Consider the following 18,104-nt stretch of genomic DNA (forward strand, 5'->3'; position numbering starts at 1 on the left):
CTTCACTAAGCAGCTTCAGGCATGTTACTTAATCTCTTAAAATCTGCATTCTGTTGTAGTGATTTATAAATAATGTAATGTGTGAAAATCCCTAGCATGCACTTGGCTTATAATAGATTCGATCAGTGATGTGTATTATAAACATTTGGGAAGAACATGAGAGATCTGCAGTGTGGATGATTTAGAGGAATGTTCTTTTGTACATTGTTACTGTGATCCTGTTGTTACCATTCTTTGCTTCTCTGTAAGAAGTATAGATTACACCAATATTAAGGGATTCAATTACTGTCTCAAGTTTCCCTTTATTTTCCTCATTGATCCCATACCATGGAGCAGGAAGAAATGGGTGCAAACTCAGATCTGTGGAAACTTTAGATATTCCATAGCTTTTCAAGGTAACTAAGATTTAATAATGACTTAGGTTGTGTTTCTAGTCTATCGCCAATTGATCTGTTAACAAATCACATACTCACTTCCAGAAAGTGTTCAGAGTTGCAAAACTAAGCTTACTGGAACAAGGTATTTTTTAAAATATTTCAACTGAATGTTGAAGAGCTTTTATGCAGATCTCACATAAGACTTTATCACATGCATTATTTGGTAAATGGGGGATTGTCAACACTTTCCGGTTTTCCTATGGGAATTTCTCCAGCCTCATACCATGCCCATCACTTCCCATTAAACAGATGAAATGAACTCTATACCTTCATAAATGTGCATTATACCTTAAGCAGATATGGCTTCCCTGAGCTAGATTTAAGCTTTCTTCAAAACACAAATTAAAATGGGTAATGTGAATACATCAATCACAACACATTGAATGTGAGGGCACCTCCAGTTTCTAGAAACCAATTCAAAGATGGAAAGCACAGATACCTCCACCAATGAATTTTGATGCAAGAATCAAGCTAGTTGGCGAGCTAGTTTAGAAGAAAAGGACAGCCTTGGCCACGAGTGCTATCCCAAAGTGCCTTCTACAGTGCCTGTCATGTGGTGGACACCCTTTTCATAGGGCTCAATTATTCCTGATTCTCTGCTCATAGATCCAAATGTCTACACAGATTTTACTTACATAGATACCTTTGTTAAACTATCCCTTCTTTTATTTCTGGATTCTCTAAATAATTGAAAACATTCTCTTGGAAACAATTATGATTCTTTGGAGGGCAGTATTTTTAAATGTAAAAATCATATCCTGTTTTGCTGAAGTTCAGTAATTTGAACATTATTTGGAGCTTTCTTCATGGTTGGGTTGTTTTTATAAGCACATTCTCAACTGTGCAGCACTTCGTCACTTCTTGGGGACCATCGATGTTCTCACCTGTACTGGATGCAAAAACTCTATAAATGCCTTCCTTTGTGCAATATGTTTATTTCCTAGTGAATCAATGTATTTTATTCATAAACACCAATGTGTTTTTTGTATTTTTTCTCATAAGACTATATTTATGTCTATTCATAACTTTCCTTCTCAAAAGTCCCTTTGCATGAAAACCTCCATACAAAGTATGACTAGAAAGGAAAAGATTGGGTCCATGAAGAAGTATTTGGCTGAGATAAAGAAACACATCACCAAATGCTTTCTGCACCGTTAAGGGTGAAAATGCTTGTCCTGTGATTGGGTACAAATCCAAGGAACAATGTCTTCCCTCTTCCCACTTCTATTTGGTGATCATTAATCTCATTTGTTTACTAATTTCCAAAGTTAGATCATTTAGGGATGCTCATTAGATAGGTAATTTATCCAGTTCACATGAAGTCCTTCAAGGCCAGGCTCCAGAGTTGAGCCAATAAATAAATAAAATGGTACAGCCAGCAAGCACAAACTTTATCAACCGAAGAATCATTTTGTTACTCTCTCTCTACATAAGCAAGTCTTCTTTTTAGCAACAGAGAAGAAGGAAAGACAGAAAAAGAAAACAACCCAAAACAAAGCATATTTTAAAAAATCTGCCCTACAACTAGTTGGTCTCAGGCACATGCCTTAAGTATTTTTCAAGACTGCCAATAATTTTGTTTTTTCTTTTGTATTCTTTGATATTTACATCTTTCATAATAAATGTCACTGTGAAAATCATATGGGCTTCTCTCTCTCTCTCTCTCTCTCTCTCTCTCTCTCTCTCTCTCTCTCTTTCTCTCTCAGCTCTTTGGTTACCTGGGGAACCTGCATAAAACACAAGAGGGTAGTCAGTTTTCACTCGTGTTGAGTGGCAACAGAACTTTTTGTAAATGCCATGTTTTGTAGCGCAGTTGCAGAAAATAATTACCAAGTCAAGCAGCTCCTTTGTCCTTAATATCCATCCACCTAAAGTCCCACTGAAGATCTAAAAATCTTTAGCTTTTCTTCAGAAAATCCCTTTGGATGCAAATCTCCTTAAAACTCATTATGAAGGGTCAACTCTTAAAGGCCTTCCTTCCAGTTATGAAATGAATGAGGCAAATTATGATTCCTAAGCTTGTATTTCTCTGTTCGATATTATCTCATATTCTTACATAAAGTCTGATGTATACAAATTGGCTCACGTTCTGAGGATTTGCTTTTATTTTTAATACAGCTTTTCAGTCGAACTTCACTTTTGGTGGAAACACATTTTTGATAGCCAAGGCTAAACATAAAATTCCATTATTGAAGTGGCAAAGAGTTGGTAAGTCAAGTCCGGGAGGCCTGTGGCAGTAACTCACTCTGTTTGTGGTTTCTACTTTGTTAGACTCTGTGGAGCCATGAATCTATCTTGTCCTTAAAAAACTGAAAGAGGGGGCTTTTAAAATGAATGTAATGCTAAATTTATGTGCCCCAGGAGCAGCATATCAAGGCCTCTGGACTGATTAGACCCAGATGTCGGTAACAATGTTAGTGTTATGGACCAACTGCAGGTGTGGGAATAGATCCCCTTCCCTGGGACCCTCAGCAATCAGCCCCGTGGTTTCTTCTGGCTCTCAGTTTGGAGTTTTCAATTAACAGGACAATGGTATTGTTGTTCTCCAGTATTAGATCATATGTCATGTAAATGAAGTTGAATATACAGTTAAACTTGACAAGGTGATTTAGGCCAAGGATACATGTGTTCAGTATTATAACTTGATTGAGGTTAAATAATAATAATAAAAAAGCCCTGACATGCTATAAAGTTTTTATTATTTGGCTTATCAGTAGATTTTCACATTATACTTTCATAAAACAGAATGTCATTTATAGCAGGGCGAGACGCTTATGAAAAGGGAGACACAAACCTACTTATAAATGACTGAAATGATTAATTCCAGATTGGATGCTTTTATGTAGTCAGTATGGCAACGGGAAGTTCTCTGTGTCCTTTTTTTATTTGCTTATTTCTATTTTCCAAAATTCTGTCTTCATTCTTTATCTTCTCCCTTAATGTGAGTAATCAGTACCCACATAATCACCCCCGCCGGTAGAGTAGCAGCCGTGTTCGGGATCTCTCTGAAATATCACTTGGCTTAAAGCAATGAATCCTGCTCATCAGTGGCCAGGACCATATTCCACAGTCCTGTGGGTGTCATGATGCTTGGGCCAGTAGCCCAGCTCACTGAAACATGATGTGATAGCTGTCATCTCTGAATTAGACTGTAAGCTTCTCAGGGCAGGAACCTTATCTGTTATGTGTTTGTAAGTGCCACAGATACCAATTGTCCCATGAATAAATGAATAAAACACAACCGCAACTTCAGAGGCCCATTTTATACTTCACTTTATAACTCTCATTAATGTTGATGGACTGTGCACAGAACAGAACTCTCCCATTTCACTTGTGCCTTCGTTTGTGGAAGCAGTCTCTAAGAGACCAGACCACATTGTAAGTCAGCTCAGTAAGATGTACTTTGGTGTGCCAGCACCTAGGGGAAGCTTTTATGCCCTAGGATTGTGTGCATTACAAATGCAAAGAAAGACAGGCTCGTTTTTTCCTGTAGCATTAATAAGCTACATTTCACAGACTAAATTCTTCACAACCCAATGCTGTGACAACTCAGGGCTAACTTATCTCAATGAATGAGAAATAACTGGGAAAATGAAGTCAATCCTGGGAGGTACCCCTAAACCTCTCAGTCAAAATTAGAAATGACTGATGATATTCTTCTATCTTTTCATTATAGCCCATATACATGTGTACTTAATATTTCCTCTTCAAATCTCTGAATTTTTCACTATAGCTAGAAACATTGATCCTGGCCATAATTACTAGTCTCAATGTACCTATCTGCAAAATAACCACAACATGAGATGGAATAGATGAGCTGATAACCACTGAGGAAAAAATCCTAGAAGTCTTTGTGGATGAAATGTTGGAGGCATTTAGAACACTCATTCATTCAAGCATTTGTGCAGCACAGGTTGAGTGCTTGTAGTGTGCAAAGCACTGTGCAAGACACTTGGATATGACAATAAATAACACAGGCTTTTCCTCAAGAAAAGACAGACATCTAAACACAAGTGCCACAAAGCAATCCCCTAAGTGCAACAAGAGAGATACATACACAGGACCTCAGGACCTCGTGTTAAAATACACCGACTGCAAAATCAGGAAGTGAATTAAACACACGTGAGTGCATAATTTCTGAGGCTACCCTATTTGTTCTTTACACAAAAGAGACTGCAAACTAAAGCATTTACTTGTAGAAAAAAAAAATTGATTCAAGTATTTCTGGGAAGGCCACTGTCAGCACTAATTAAAACGAGTGGAAATGTATGACATGAAAAGTGGAGCTGTTGGCCACTGACATAACATAAACTCACTCCTGACTCTTCCAGGATATCCTAGGTATGTTTGTCATTAACAATTTTCAAACTTAATTTTTATCTAGATATTTCTCTCTGTTGAGCTGTTCCTAGAGCCCTATCCAGTGTCTATAATCTATGGAGCACTACATAACTGTCCCCAAGTGCAATGATAAAATGCAGTCCATTGATTTTTCTGCCAAGTAAGTAGAAGAGTTATGAATACAGTTATTCCATATTATATGACCGCCACATTACAGTAATGTACTCCTTTCCCCCTCCAATGGTGTCCAAAAGCATGAAGAAAATGAGAAGTAATGATGTTAGTGACTGAAATTACCATTCCAAAAATAATTCATCGTGTCACTTCACTTTCCAGGGCTGTTTCTAGAAGCTAACATGTTTTGCTGTGGTGAAAAGTAGAAGCATAGCAAGTAAACACTTCTGTCATGAAGAAATCAGAGGGTAAATTGGCCTAAGACAGTCACTGTTTTCAAATCACAGTGATCCCTTCGAATTTGAAGGGTGTGGAGGGGGTGGGTTCCAGGACCCCCACACATACTAATATCCACAGATACCCAAGTCCCTCAGGTAAAATGGCATGGAATTTACACACAATCTGCATACATCCTCCTATTTACTTTAAATGATATCTGGATTACTTACAATATCTAATGTAATGTAAATGCTATGTAAATAGTTTCTATACTGTATTGTGTAGGGAATAATAACAAGGAAAAAAGTCTGTACATGTTCTGTACAGACACAATTTTGTTTCCGAATATTTTTGATCCACAGTTGGTTGAATCTGCATATGTAGAATCCTTGGATACAAAGGGCTGACCACTTTCAAAACAAAAGTAGACAAGGATTTTGTCTCTGAGAAGCAATAAAAAAAAACTAAGGAATTACTTTCATAGTACACATATCATTGGAATCTTAGGTATATTTAGCAACATGTCACACAAACTATTCTAGTATTATTTATGACTCTATAAGGAGAGGTACTATTCCTCCTACATCACTGGTGAGAAAACTGAGGACAAATTGGAAATGCAACTGGTCTGTTGCCATGTGGACTTTAAACTAAGAAAGCAATCATACTCTTAAAAACACCACACTCAACATTTAATTCACCGTTGCAATCACCTAACAGGCTCATCAAAGTGAGTCACTGTGCTACACGTAAAGTAGGACAGAAAAATCAGTACAACCTTGTCTGCTTTAGGGGACTCAATGAATAAATTACTCTGGGCATCTGAATGATGACAAGATTTGGGGGGACTCTGATAAGATGTACAACAAGGGAATAGCCTTCCCTTGGGTACTCTGTTCTTCATAAAAGTAATCTCTATCAAATGCCTTGCCCAAGGATTATGCATGATCCATAGTAGTACTTCAGGCATTTAAATGAGAATCTTGTCAATCTCCTAAGGGGTTCTCCTGAGGAACTCCTGCTGCCCACACTGTGGTTAGAAGAGGATTCTTGTCCAAAACCACAGACCACCAAAGCACCTGTTTTAGAAAATCAAGTCAACATTTAGCTCTCTATTCTGAACAGAAATTCAGGGCCCAGGGTAGAATCCGAATACGAATACTTTGGCCTCATTTGGGATATGCAGAGAAACTATTTCATAATCTACCCACAACAAAATGTACACACACACACACACACACACACAATTTTATTTAAAGGTATTTATAGATGTTATTTATTCTTCTCCAGAGTAGATAATGAAAGGGCAGTGACAAGAGTACACCTTGTATTTAAAAGAAAGAGGGTGGCAGAGAGAAGAAAAGAAAGTGATCAGACTGTAAAGTTGCATCTGTTTCCATAAGAAGAAAAAAAAATTGCTACATGGTGGTGTTGAGAGTCTCAAGAACCATACAAAGTTGTCTTAAAGATCTCCCAAGAGCGAAGAAAGAAATTCATTCTTAAAACTAAACCATTGATCCATTTTTCTGCTTTCTAGTGAGAATTCATATTTCATATTGATGGTGAAAAAAATTCTCTATACCTTCCCCTTCCTAGAAAGTTCAGGGCAAGGAGAGGAAGAGGAGCACACAAAGATGGGGCTCTTCTCTCTCCTGCTAGGGACAGGCTGAAGAGTGGGGGGACTACCAGTGACAAGTAGGGCAGACCCAAAGAGCTATGAATATGCAAAGGGACATGCAGTTAGATAGCAATGCAGGGCTGATAGTAACGAGGAAATAAGTAGATTTCAGTGAGGAAACACTGGGCTTCCACCAGAGATGATCTGCAGAGAGGTCATTCTGACATCCATCAATTAACAAAGGAACTTTCTAGCTCTTTCATATTTGGAATCAGAGAAATGCAACATGGCTTGTGCACATAACTCAACACTAGGTTGTTGAAGTATTGAGCACATCACTGAGAATGTCTTGTTATGTATCTAAAAATTTTAAAGACAGAAACTTCTGGAAGAATATACATGAGATATAAACAATGGGCCTCTGGGAAATAATACTATGTAATTATGTTAGGGAGAATAAGACATTTACTTCAAACAATCCTTTCCATGCTGTTTGAATTTTTAATATGCATTTTATACTTGTACATTTTAAAAACTTAAGATTACAAGAGTTGATTGGTACTAATCTTGTGCCTAAAACACACATGCACTCACCCCAAATAACACAAGTAAGTGCAGTATACTTCTGAGTCTTGAAACTAGCTTTAATTTGAGTTTTAGATGAAATGATTTGCCTGAACACTAAGAAGAGCATGTTTCTTTAAAGCAGAATAATAATAAATGCAGGCTTTTCCTTCCTGGCTTTCATTTAGCATGCAAGAAAATATATCTGACTAAGTATTTGGATACAGTATTGTAAGTGGTTTTGATTAAATCAAAGAAGCAATTTGCAAAGAAGTTTTAATGAGAAGCTGTCTTTAAAATCTTTTGTTTTGACTCCTCCTCTTTGGGCTGGCTTCTCATCCTCTGTCCCATCCCCTTTGGTGTTTGTTTGCCTCCTTGTTGTTCTCATTTTCTCAGAACACACCTCCTTCCATGGCAATCTGGCTCATTTAACGTCTAACACTAACCTCACATATGCCAAAGACGCCCACATCTATAACCCTCACTCCCAAATTCTCTCCTGAACTCAGGATGCAACTTCTATTAATTAATTTTCTCAACTTTGATTTCCTACTTCATGTCTAGCACATCTAAAACTGAACCAATCTTCTACCTAAACATGTTCCTATTCCTAGTTCTTCCTGCTCCATTAATAATCCATACCCTAGCCAAAGGTCTCAAGGCATTATCTAATTTTTCATCTCTCTTGTACCTTTTGGATCCATTTTGTCTATACACTCTCTAAAATGTTTTATAAGAAAAAAAAAAAAAAACTAAAGGAAACCTTATCTTTGTAACTGTTATGGTCCAGTCTTACCTAGACTATTGGAACAGATTTGTAAACCCTCTCCCCATTTTTAATGCTCCTAACTTTGTCTTCCTTTGTACCATTAGACATTGAAGCTCTACTGGAGAGGATTTAGCACATATCCATCATCTCTCTGTATTCTGGTCAAACTTAACCACTAGCTTTTCCCTTAACTGATATTATTCACTTTCCAGGTCTCTGCCTCTTTATCTCTAGCTGTCTCCACCAGAAACACGTTGAGTGCTGTGGGGTCACCCAGGGCAGTGCTTTTGACTAGGCCTCACCTGCCTTCTCCCACCTGGTGGCAGTGCTGTGTTGGAGGTGAGAGGAAGAGCCCAACAAGTGAAGAGAGACTTCTTGCCAACCCATTGCCAGGAACTGCTTTGTCAAACAATGCCTGGAAAATCACAGACATGGTGACAACTATTGATCAGAGAAGTGGAATAAAAATCACAGGTGTTTCTGGGGCTGGGGATGTGGCTCAAGCGTTAGCGCGCTCGCCTGGCATGTGTGCGGCCCGGGTTCGATCCTCAACACCACATACAAAACAAAGATGTTGTGTCCGCCGAAAACTAAAAAATAAATATTAAAAAATTCTCTCTCTCTCTTTAAAAAAAAATCACAGGTGTTTCTGAGGATCATCCAGCTAGAGGAAAAGACAAAGTTGGAAAATAAACTGTCATCTCTTTGGATCAGCACAGATGTGAAATAATTACTATGGTCTCTGCTGACACAGATGCCATCATTCCTATACATCTCAGAGAAAAAGAATCCAGGGTATTTGTCTGATGAGGAGGCAGCGATTGTTCTTTGCAGTGAATGCATTCTTACAAGTAAATTTAAAAAACCAACCAAATGCTAAAGTAATTATTTAGATGTATAGATTTCAATGCAACACAAACAAACTGCACTTGAATGAATTGAAAAACACAGTATACCCATTGTAAAGTGCCCTGAAGAACACTGCATATCATGTCTGTCCAAAAGAGTTTCTCCCAAGCTCATGCAGTCCAAGTGTACATCACTCAACCATACTTGAAGAATCTGGACAAACATTCTTCACTTCTCAGCAAAATCTTTCTGTACTAATAGTCTCCTGAAATGAATCACGTCTCTTTTACAAATATCAGAAAAAGATAAAATGTTGTTTGGTTCACTATGTTTTCAAGTCAGTGAATATGAGTAATACAAAGGATGAAAAGCCAGAATAATAGAACATTTTATTTCTGAAGACAAATCAAATAGGTATGCTTGGTAAATAAGAAGTAATTGTACCTTTATGTGTAAATCCATGAAATAGCTTTTATCAGAAACACCACACACACCACCACCACCACATCCCATGCATTGGAAGCCTGAAAATGAGAATCCACCCTCAGAGGTCTAAGATGAGAAACTACTTTTAGTGCCTAAAAGTTCTTTTCCTAGTTACATCTACCATTCAGGTGGTGGAGGTCCCATGGAGCTCTTGGGGGAAACTTCTAATATCTTCTCACCTTGAATGCCAAGATACAAGAAGAATTAAACAGGATGACTCAGCTGAACATGCCAGAAGAGGCCGTGGACTCCACTCACCTACGCTTCAACTCCTGGCTTATGCCACTCACCTATCTTCTCTCCTGAAGCACTCTGACAGCTCTGAAGGCCACTCCAAAGAGTGATGTTGGCCTCCCTTGTCTCTGCCACACTTCAGATCCATCTCCTCACTCCCACCCAGGTTCAAACTCAACACTGCAGAGAAATACTATCTTTAATAGTTAGAAACCAATGCATGGTACAAGAACGAATGCAAAAAGCCTTTCCAATTTTCCAGATTCCTTCTAATTGTGCCTTTGCAGCCAGTGAGGGTGTTTCTACAGATTGCTCCGGAACAGCACACTCTTTCAGCAAATGATTATCTCTGTTATCTAAAGTCAAAATATGCAATGAAACAAGCAAGCATACCATGCAACGCAGCAGTAGAAAATAATGAAGATTTTCATAGCTCATGAATCTGTATAGAGAGGGCACCTGAGGTTCCTGTCTGGCAAGTCATCCGCTATCGGGGTTATTAATTATCAGGTTTTCTGACATTCCTGGGGCCTCGGCTTAGACAACTGGACTGAGTCAGCCCTTCTCCCCTCTTCTAGCAGGCCAGCTTGGGTACATTTTCATGGCAGTCACTGGGTTCTAAGAACACAAAGCCAGTAGAGGCCTAGGCTCCAAACTAGAAAATGTCTGTTTTACTGAATTTCTTTTTTTTTTTTTAATCAAAAAGACAACAGAGAGTCAAGTGTGGGGAAAACATACTGTGCCCTGTTTTGCAAAGGGTTATAATGCTACACCTTGAGGCAATGGATAAGAGATACCCTTCTTTGCTGAGAGTATGATGGCCTACAGCTTTCTGTAGAAGCTCACACTCAATAGTGTACACCTCCTAAACTGTCTTTGAATGCAACAACAGAACCCAGTAGCAGTAGCTTTATATGGATCCAAGATACAAATGGGTCCTGGGGCAGAAAACAACTCGAGGGGCGGGATTCTAGATATCAGGATCTAAGGTCAAGCTTTGGAGGCCCAAGTCACAAATAGAAGACCAGGCAGAGGGAACTAATTAACAAATCCAGTTTCAAATTTTACAACAGCTGGAATCAATTGAGTAGTCAGCATTAAAACCTTGGATATGAGTCAGAAAAAAAGGATCAGCCGTGGAAAGGCAGTTAGCCTAGGAAAGGTTCTTGGAGGAAAACAGACACATTAAGGCAGCTAATTGAATTTTGCCTTTTCATATGTGAATGTCTGAATCCTGGCTGATTGAGAATTAGAATTACATGTTGACCAACTGACATATTACTTTATTTTTTTTTTATTTTTTATTGTGGGTTGTTCAAAACATTACAAATTTCTTGACATATCATATTCCACACTTTGATTCAAGTGGGTTATGAACTCCCACCTTCACTCCATACACAGATTGCAGAATCACATCAGTTACACATCCATTGATTTACAAATTGCCATACTAGTGTCTGTTGTGCTCCACTGCCTTTCCCATCCTCCACCCTCCCCCCTCCCCACCTCTCCCCTCCCCTCCCCTCCTCTCTCTCTACCTCCTCCACTGTATAACCCTGAGGGTCTCCTTCCATTACCATGCAATTTTCCTTCTCTCTCCCTTTCCCTCCCACCTCTCATCCCTGTTAAATGTTAATCTTCTTCTCCTGTTCTTCGTCCCTACACTGTTCTTAGTTACTCTCCTTATATCAAAGAAGACATTTGGCATTTGTTTTTTAGGGATTGGCTAGCTTCACTTAGAATAATCTGCTCTAATGCCATCCATTTCCCTGTAAATTCTATGATTTTGTCATTTTTTAATGCAGAGTAATACTCCATTGTGTATAAATGCCACATTTTTTTTATCCATTCGTCTATTGAAGGGCATCTAGGTTGGTTCCACAGTCTTGCTATTGTGAACTGTGCTGCTATGAACATCGATGTAGCAGTGTCCCTGTAGCATGCTCTTTTTAGGTCTTTAGGGAATAGACCAAGAAGGGGAATAGCTGGGTCAAATGGTGGCTCCATTCCCAGCTTTCCAAGAAATCTCCATACTGCTTTCCAAATTGGCTGCACCAATCTGCAGTCCCACCAGCAATGTACAAGTGTACCCTTTTCCCCACATCCTCGCCAGCACTTGTTGTTGTTTGACTTCCTAATGGCTGCCAATCTTACTGGAGTGAGATGGTATCTTAGGGTGGTTTTGATTTGCATTTCTCTGACAGCTAGAGATGTTGAGCATTTTTTCATGTACTTGTTGATTGACTGTATGTCCTCCTCTGAGAAGTGTCTGTTCAGGTCCTTGGCCCATTTGTTGATTGGGTTGTTTGTTCTCTTATTGTCTAATTTTTTGAGTTCTTTGTATACTCTGGATATTAGGGCTCTATCTGAAGTGTGAGGAGTAAAGATTTGTTCCCAGGGCGTAGGCTCCCTATTTACCTCTCTTATTGTATCTTTTGCTGAGAAAAAACTTTTTAGTTTGAGTAAGTCCCATTTGTTGATTTTAGTTATTAACTTTTGTGCTATGGGTGTCCTATTGAGGAATTTGGAGCCCGACCCCACCGACTGTAGATCGTAGCCAACTTTTTCTTCTATCAGACGGCGTGTCTCTGATTTGATATCAAGCTCCTTGATCCATTTTGAATTCACTTTTGTGCATGGCTAGAGAAAGGGATTCAGTTTCATTTTGTTGCATATGGATTTCCAGTTTCCCCAGCACCATTTGTTGAAGATGCTATCCTTCCTCCATTGCATGCTTTTAGCCCCTTTATCAAATATAAGATAGTTGTAGTTTTGTGGATTGGTTTCTGTGTCCTCTATTCTGTACCATTGGTCCACCCGCCTGTTTTGGTACCAGTACCATGCTGTTTTTGTTACTATTGCTCTGTAGTATAGTTTGAAGTCTGGTATCGCTATACCGCCTGATTCACACTTCCTGCTTAGCATTGTTTTTGCTATTCTGGGTCGTTTATTTTTCCATATGAATTTCATGATTGCTTTCTCTATTTCTACGAGAAATGCCGTTGGGATTTTGATTGGCATTGCATTAAACCTATAGAGAACTTTTGGTAATATCGCCATTTTGATGATGTTAGTTCTGCCTATCCATGAACAGGGTATATTTTTCCATCTTCTAAGATCTTCTTCTATTTCTCTCTTTAGGGTTCTGTAGTTTTCATTGTATAAGTCTTTCACCTCTTTTGTTAGGTTGATTCCCAAGTATTTTATTTTTTTTGAAGATATTGTGAATGGAGTGGTTGTCCTCATTTCCATTTCAGAGGATTTGTCGCTGATATACAGGAATGCCTTTGATTTATGCGTGTTGATTTTATATCCTGCCACTTTGCTGAATTCATTTATTAGCTCTAATAGTTTCTTTGTAGAGCCTTTTGGGTCTGCTAGGTATAGAATCATATCATCTGCAAATAGTGATAATTTAAGTTCTTCTTTTCCTATTTTTATGCCTTTAATTTCTTTCGTCTGTCTAATTGCTCTGGCCAGTGTTTCGAGAACTATGTTGAACAGAAGTGGAGAGAGAGGGCATCCCTGTCTAGTTCCAGATTTTAGAGGGAATGCCTTCAGTTTTTCTCCATTCAGAATGATGCTAGCCTGAGGCTTAGCATAGATTGCTTTTACAATATTGAGGTATGTTCCTGTTATCCCTAGTTTTTCTAGAGTTTTGAACATAAAGGGATGCTGTACTTTGTCGAATGCTTTTTCCGCATCTATCGAGATGATCATATGGTTCTTATTTTTAAGTCTATTGATGTGGTGAATAACATTTATTGATTTCCGTATATTGAACCAGCCTTGCATCCCTGGGATGAATCCTACTTGATCATGGTGTACAATTTTTTTGATATGTTTTTGTATCTGATTCGCCAGAATTTTATTGAGGATTTTTGCATCTAGGTTCATTAGAGATATTGGTCTGTAGTTTTCTTTCTTTGAAGTGTCTTTGTCTGGTTTAGGTATCAGGGTGATGTTGGCCTCATAGAATGAATTTGGAAGTTCTCCCTCCTTTTCTATTTCCTGAAGTAGCTTGAAAAGTATTGGTATTAGTTCTTCTTTAAAGGTTTTGTAAAATTCTGCTGTATACCCATCTGGACCTGGGCTTTTCTTAGTTGGTAGTCTTTTTATGGTTTCTTCTATTTCCTCAATTGATATTGGTCTGTTTAGGTTTTCTATATCCTCCTGACTCAATCTGGGCAGATCATATGACTTAAGAAATTTATCTATGCCTTCACTATCTTCTAGTTTGTTGGAGTATAAGGATTCAAAATAGTTTTTGATTATCTTCTGTATTTCTGAAGTGTCTGTTGTGATATTGCCTTTTTCATCCCGTATGCTAGTAATTTGAGTTCTCTCTCTTCTTCTCTTCGCTAGCATCGCTAAGGGTCTGTCTATTTTGTTTATTTTTTCAAAGAACCAACTTTTAGTTTTGTCAATTTTTTCAATTGTTTCTTTTGTTTCGATTTCATTAATTTCAGCTCTGATTTTAATTATTTCTTGCCTTCTACTTCTTTTGCTGTTGTTTTGCTCTTCTTTTTCAAGGATTTTGAGATGAAGTATGAGATCATTTATTTGTTGGTTTTTTCTTTTTTTAAGGAATGAACTCCAAGCAATGAATTTTCCTCTTAGAACTGCTTTCAATGTGTCCCATAGATTCCGATATGTTGTGTCTGTGTTTTCATTTATCTCTAAGAATTTTTTAATTTCCTTCTTGATGTCTTCTATAACCCATTGATCATTCAGTAACCTATTGTTCATTCTCCGAGTGATGTATGCTTTTTCCTTCCTTCTTTTATCGTTGATTTTCAGTTTCATTCCATTATGATCAGATAAGATGCATGGTATTATCTCTACTCCTTTATATTGTCTAAGAGTTGCCCTGTGACATAATATATGATCTATTTTTGAGAAGGATCCATGTGCTGCTGAGAAAAAAGTGTAACTGCTTGATGTTGGGTGGTATATTCTATATATGTCCATTAGGTCTAGGTTATTAATAGTGTTATTGAGTTCTATAGTTTCCTTATTCAACTTTTGTTTGGAAGATCTGTCCAGTGGCGAGAGAGGTGTGTTGAAGTCTCCCATGATTGTGGTATGGTGATCTATTAGACTCTTGAACTTGAGAAGAGTTTGTTTGACGAACATAGCTGCACCATGGTTTGGGGCATAAATATTTATGATTGTTATGTCTTGTTGGTGTATGGTTCCCTTAAGCAGTATGTAGTGTCCCTCTTTATCTCTTTTGATTAACTTTGGCTTGAAATCTATTTTATTTGATATGAGTATGGACACTCCTGCTTGTTTCCGAAGTCCATATGAGTGATATGATTTTTCCCAACCTTTCACCTTCAGCCTATGTATGTCTTTTCCTATCAAATGCGTCTCCTGTAGGCAGCATATTGTTGGGTCTTGTTTTGTGATCCATTCTACTAGCCTGTGTCTCTTAATTGGTGAGTTTAAGCCATTAACATTTAGGGTTATTATTGAGATATGGGCTGTTCTTCCAGCCATATTTGTTTATTTCTGTTACTAAACATGGTTTGTTTTCCTCTTTGATTATTCCCCCCCCCTTTACTGTCCTACCTCCCACTGTTGGTTTTCATTGTTATTTTCCATTTCCTCTTCCTGTAATGCTTTGGCGAGGATGTTTTGAAGAGATGGTTTTCTAGCTGCGAATTCTTTAAACTTTTGTTTATCGTGGAAGGTTTTAATTTCATCCTCCATCCTGAAGCTTAATTTCGCTGGATACACAATTCTTGGTTGGAACCCATTTTCTTTCAGTGTTTGAAATATGTAATTCCAGGATCTTCTAGCTTTCAGAGTCTGTGTTGACAGATCAGCTGTTATCCTGATTGGCTTACCCCTAAATGTAATCTGCTTCCTTTCTCTTGTAGCTTTTAAAATTCTCTCCTTATTCTGTATGTTGGGCATCTTCATTATAATGTGTCTAGGTGTGGATCTCTTATGATTTTGCACATTCGGCGTCCTGTAGGCTTCTAGGATATGGGGTTCTGTCTCATTCTTCAAGTCTGGGAAGTTTTCTTGTATTATTTCATTGAATAGACTTCTCATTCCTTTGGTTTGGAGCTCTGTACCTTCCTGTATCCCAATGACTCTTAAGTTTGGTCTCTTAATGTTATCGCATATTTCTTGGATGTTCTGCTCATGGTTTCTTAACAGTCTTGCTGAGCTGTCTATGTTCTTTTCCAGTTGAAATACTTTGTCTTCATTGTCTGATGTTCTATCTTCTAAGTGTTCTACTCTGCTGGTAGTATTCTCCATTGAGTTTTTAAGTTGGTTTATTGCTTCCTGCATTTCTAGGATTTCTGGTTGTTTGTTTTTTATAACCTCTATCTCCCTGTATAGTTGATCCTTTGCTTCCTGGATTTGTTTGCGTAATTCGTTGTTGAAGTGATCTTTCATTGTCTGATTTTGCTGTTTAATGTCTTCCTTGATACTCCAGATCATCTGAAGCATGTATATTCTGAATTCTTTATCTGACATTCCATCTGCTGCAGCTGTTACCTCTTCTAAAGTTGCGTTGACCTGCATTGCTTGTGGTCCTTTCTTTCCTTGTCTTTTCATACTGCTTGCGTATCTTTCCTGCAGGTGCGGGCGGCGGCTCTGCTCTCTCCTTATTCCAATTGGGGTGTTGTGGCTACCACGCCGGCAGGTCACTGGGCCTGTTCTGGGAGCTGGCGGCGGCTCTGTTCTGCCCCTACTCCAATTGGGGTGACGAGTGTACCACGCCGGCAGGCCACCGGGCCTGATCCACCAGTCGTTTGCAGGTTTGCCTACCCTGCAGGCGCGGGCGGCGGCTCTACTCTGCCCCTACTGCAAATGGGGTGACGTGTCTGTCGTACCGGCAGGCCACTGGGCCTGTCCCGCTGGTCGGTCACAGATCTGCCCACCTTTCGGGCACGGGTGGAGGCTCTGCTCTGCCCCTACTCCAATTAGGGTGTCGTGGCTACCCCGCCTGCAGGACGCTGGGCCTGTTCCTGGCACGGGCGGCGACTCTGCTCTGCCACTACTCCAATTAGGGTGGTGTTTGTACCACGCCGGCAGGCTCCTGGGCCTGATCCGCCGGTCTGTTGTAGGTCTGCCTACCTTGGAGGCGCGGGCGGCGGATCTGCCCTGCCCCTCCTACCACGCCTGCGGACCCCTTGGCCTGATCTGCAGGTTGATCACTGGTCTGCTCACCCTGCGGGCACGGGTGGCGGTTCCGCTCCGCCCCCACTCCAATTGGGGTCACGTGACCACCACACCGGCAGGGCCTGATCCAGGCGTGGGAGAAGGATCTGCTCTGCCCCTACTCCAGTTGGGGTGACGTGTGTACCACACTGGCAGGCCACTGGGCCTGACCCGCCAGGCTGACACAGGTCTGTTTACCTTGCAAGCGCGAACCGCGGCTCTGCCCTGCCCCTCCTACCACGCCCATGTACCACTGGGTCGCGGGTCTGCCCACCTTGCGGTTGCGGGTGGCGGCTCCGCTCCGCCCCCTCTCCAATTGGGGTCACGCGGTCACCACGCTGGCGAGCCGCTGGGCCTGCTCCGGGCGCTGGCGGCGGCCCGGCTCCTTCCCTCTGGCTCGACGACAAATTGAGGAGACTCGGGTGACTGTGCCTCACCCCCCCTACCAGGAGACCAACTGCTTATGTCACCACTGGTATTGATGAAGTTCCCTCCTCCGCCGCTTTCTGCAGATGTCAGATCTCTGCCATGTTGGTATCCTATGCGAATGGCAGCATTTCGTTCCCCTTGCCGGGCAACCAAAGCACCGGGTGAGTCCTGACCGGCCCTCAGCAGGACCCGGACCGAGAAGCAGTTTCCGCGGGCTCCTAACCCCGGGCCAGGGAAGTTCCGGGAGCCGGAACTCTGCCACTCCGTGCTCGGTGTAAGCTCCTATAAATGTAAGCTCCAAGAAGCAGTCCCCGCGGGCTCAGTTCCGGGAGCCGGAACTCGGACGCCCCGCGCTCGGTATTCACTCTGATAAGATCAGGTTCTAAGAAGCACCCAGGCGCTGAGCCCTAGCAATCTGTCTGCAAGCCGCAGGCGAATTGCAGCCTGAAATTACCTGTTCTATGGCTGAATGAGCTGCGGTCAGTCGAAAACAGGGGTGGTGACGTCAGTTTACCAACATGGTGGCTGCTGGCCTCCTCTGTGGTCTGACCGGTGTGGAGAACCGAGATGGACCGCTTCCTTCCCCTGTCTCGAACCCAGAATTCAGCCCTGAGTACGGTGCTTGCGCGGCTGGCAGAAACTGCAGCGCTGTAACCCTGCGTCTCTATCCCAGCGCATGCTGCAGATTCTAGCCGCGGGGCGATTTGCTGAATAAGCAGTGTTACCCTCTGTGCGACAAACCTCTCGCGTTTGAGTCCCCGTAGCTGATCCTCGTGCGATGGAAATCCTTCCTCCAGGTTCC

The sequence above is a fragment of the Marmota flaviventris genome, chromosome 3, assembly GCF_047511675.1.
Source record: "Marmota flaviventris isolate mMarFla1 chromosome 3, mMarFla1.hap1, whole genome shotgun sequence".
NCBI lineage: Eukaryota > Metazoa > Chordata > Mammalia > Rodentia > Sciuridae > Marmota > Marmota flaviventris.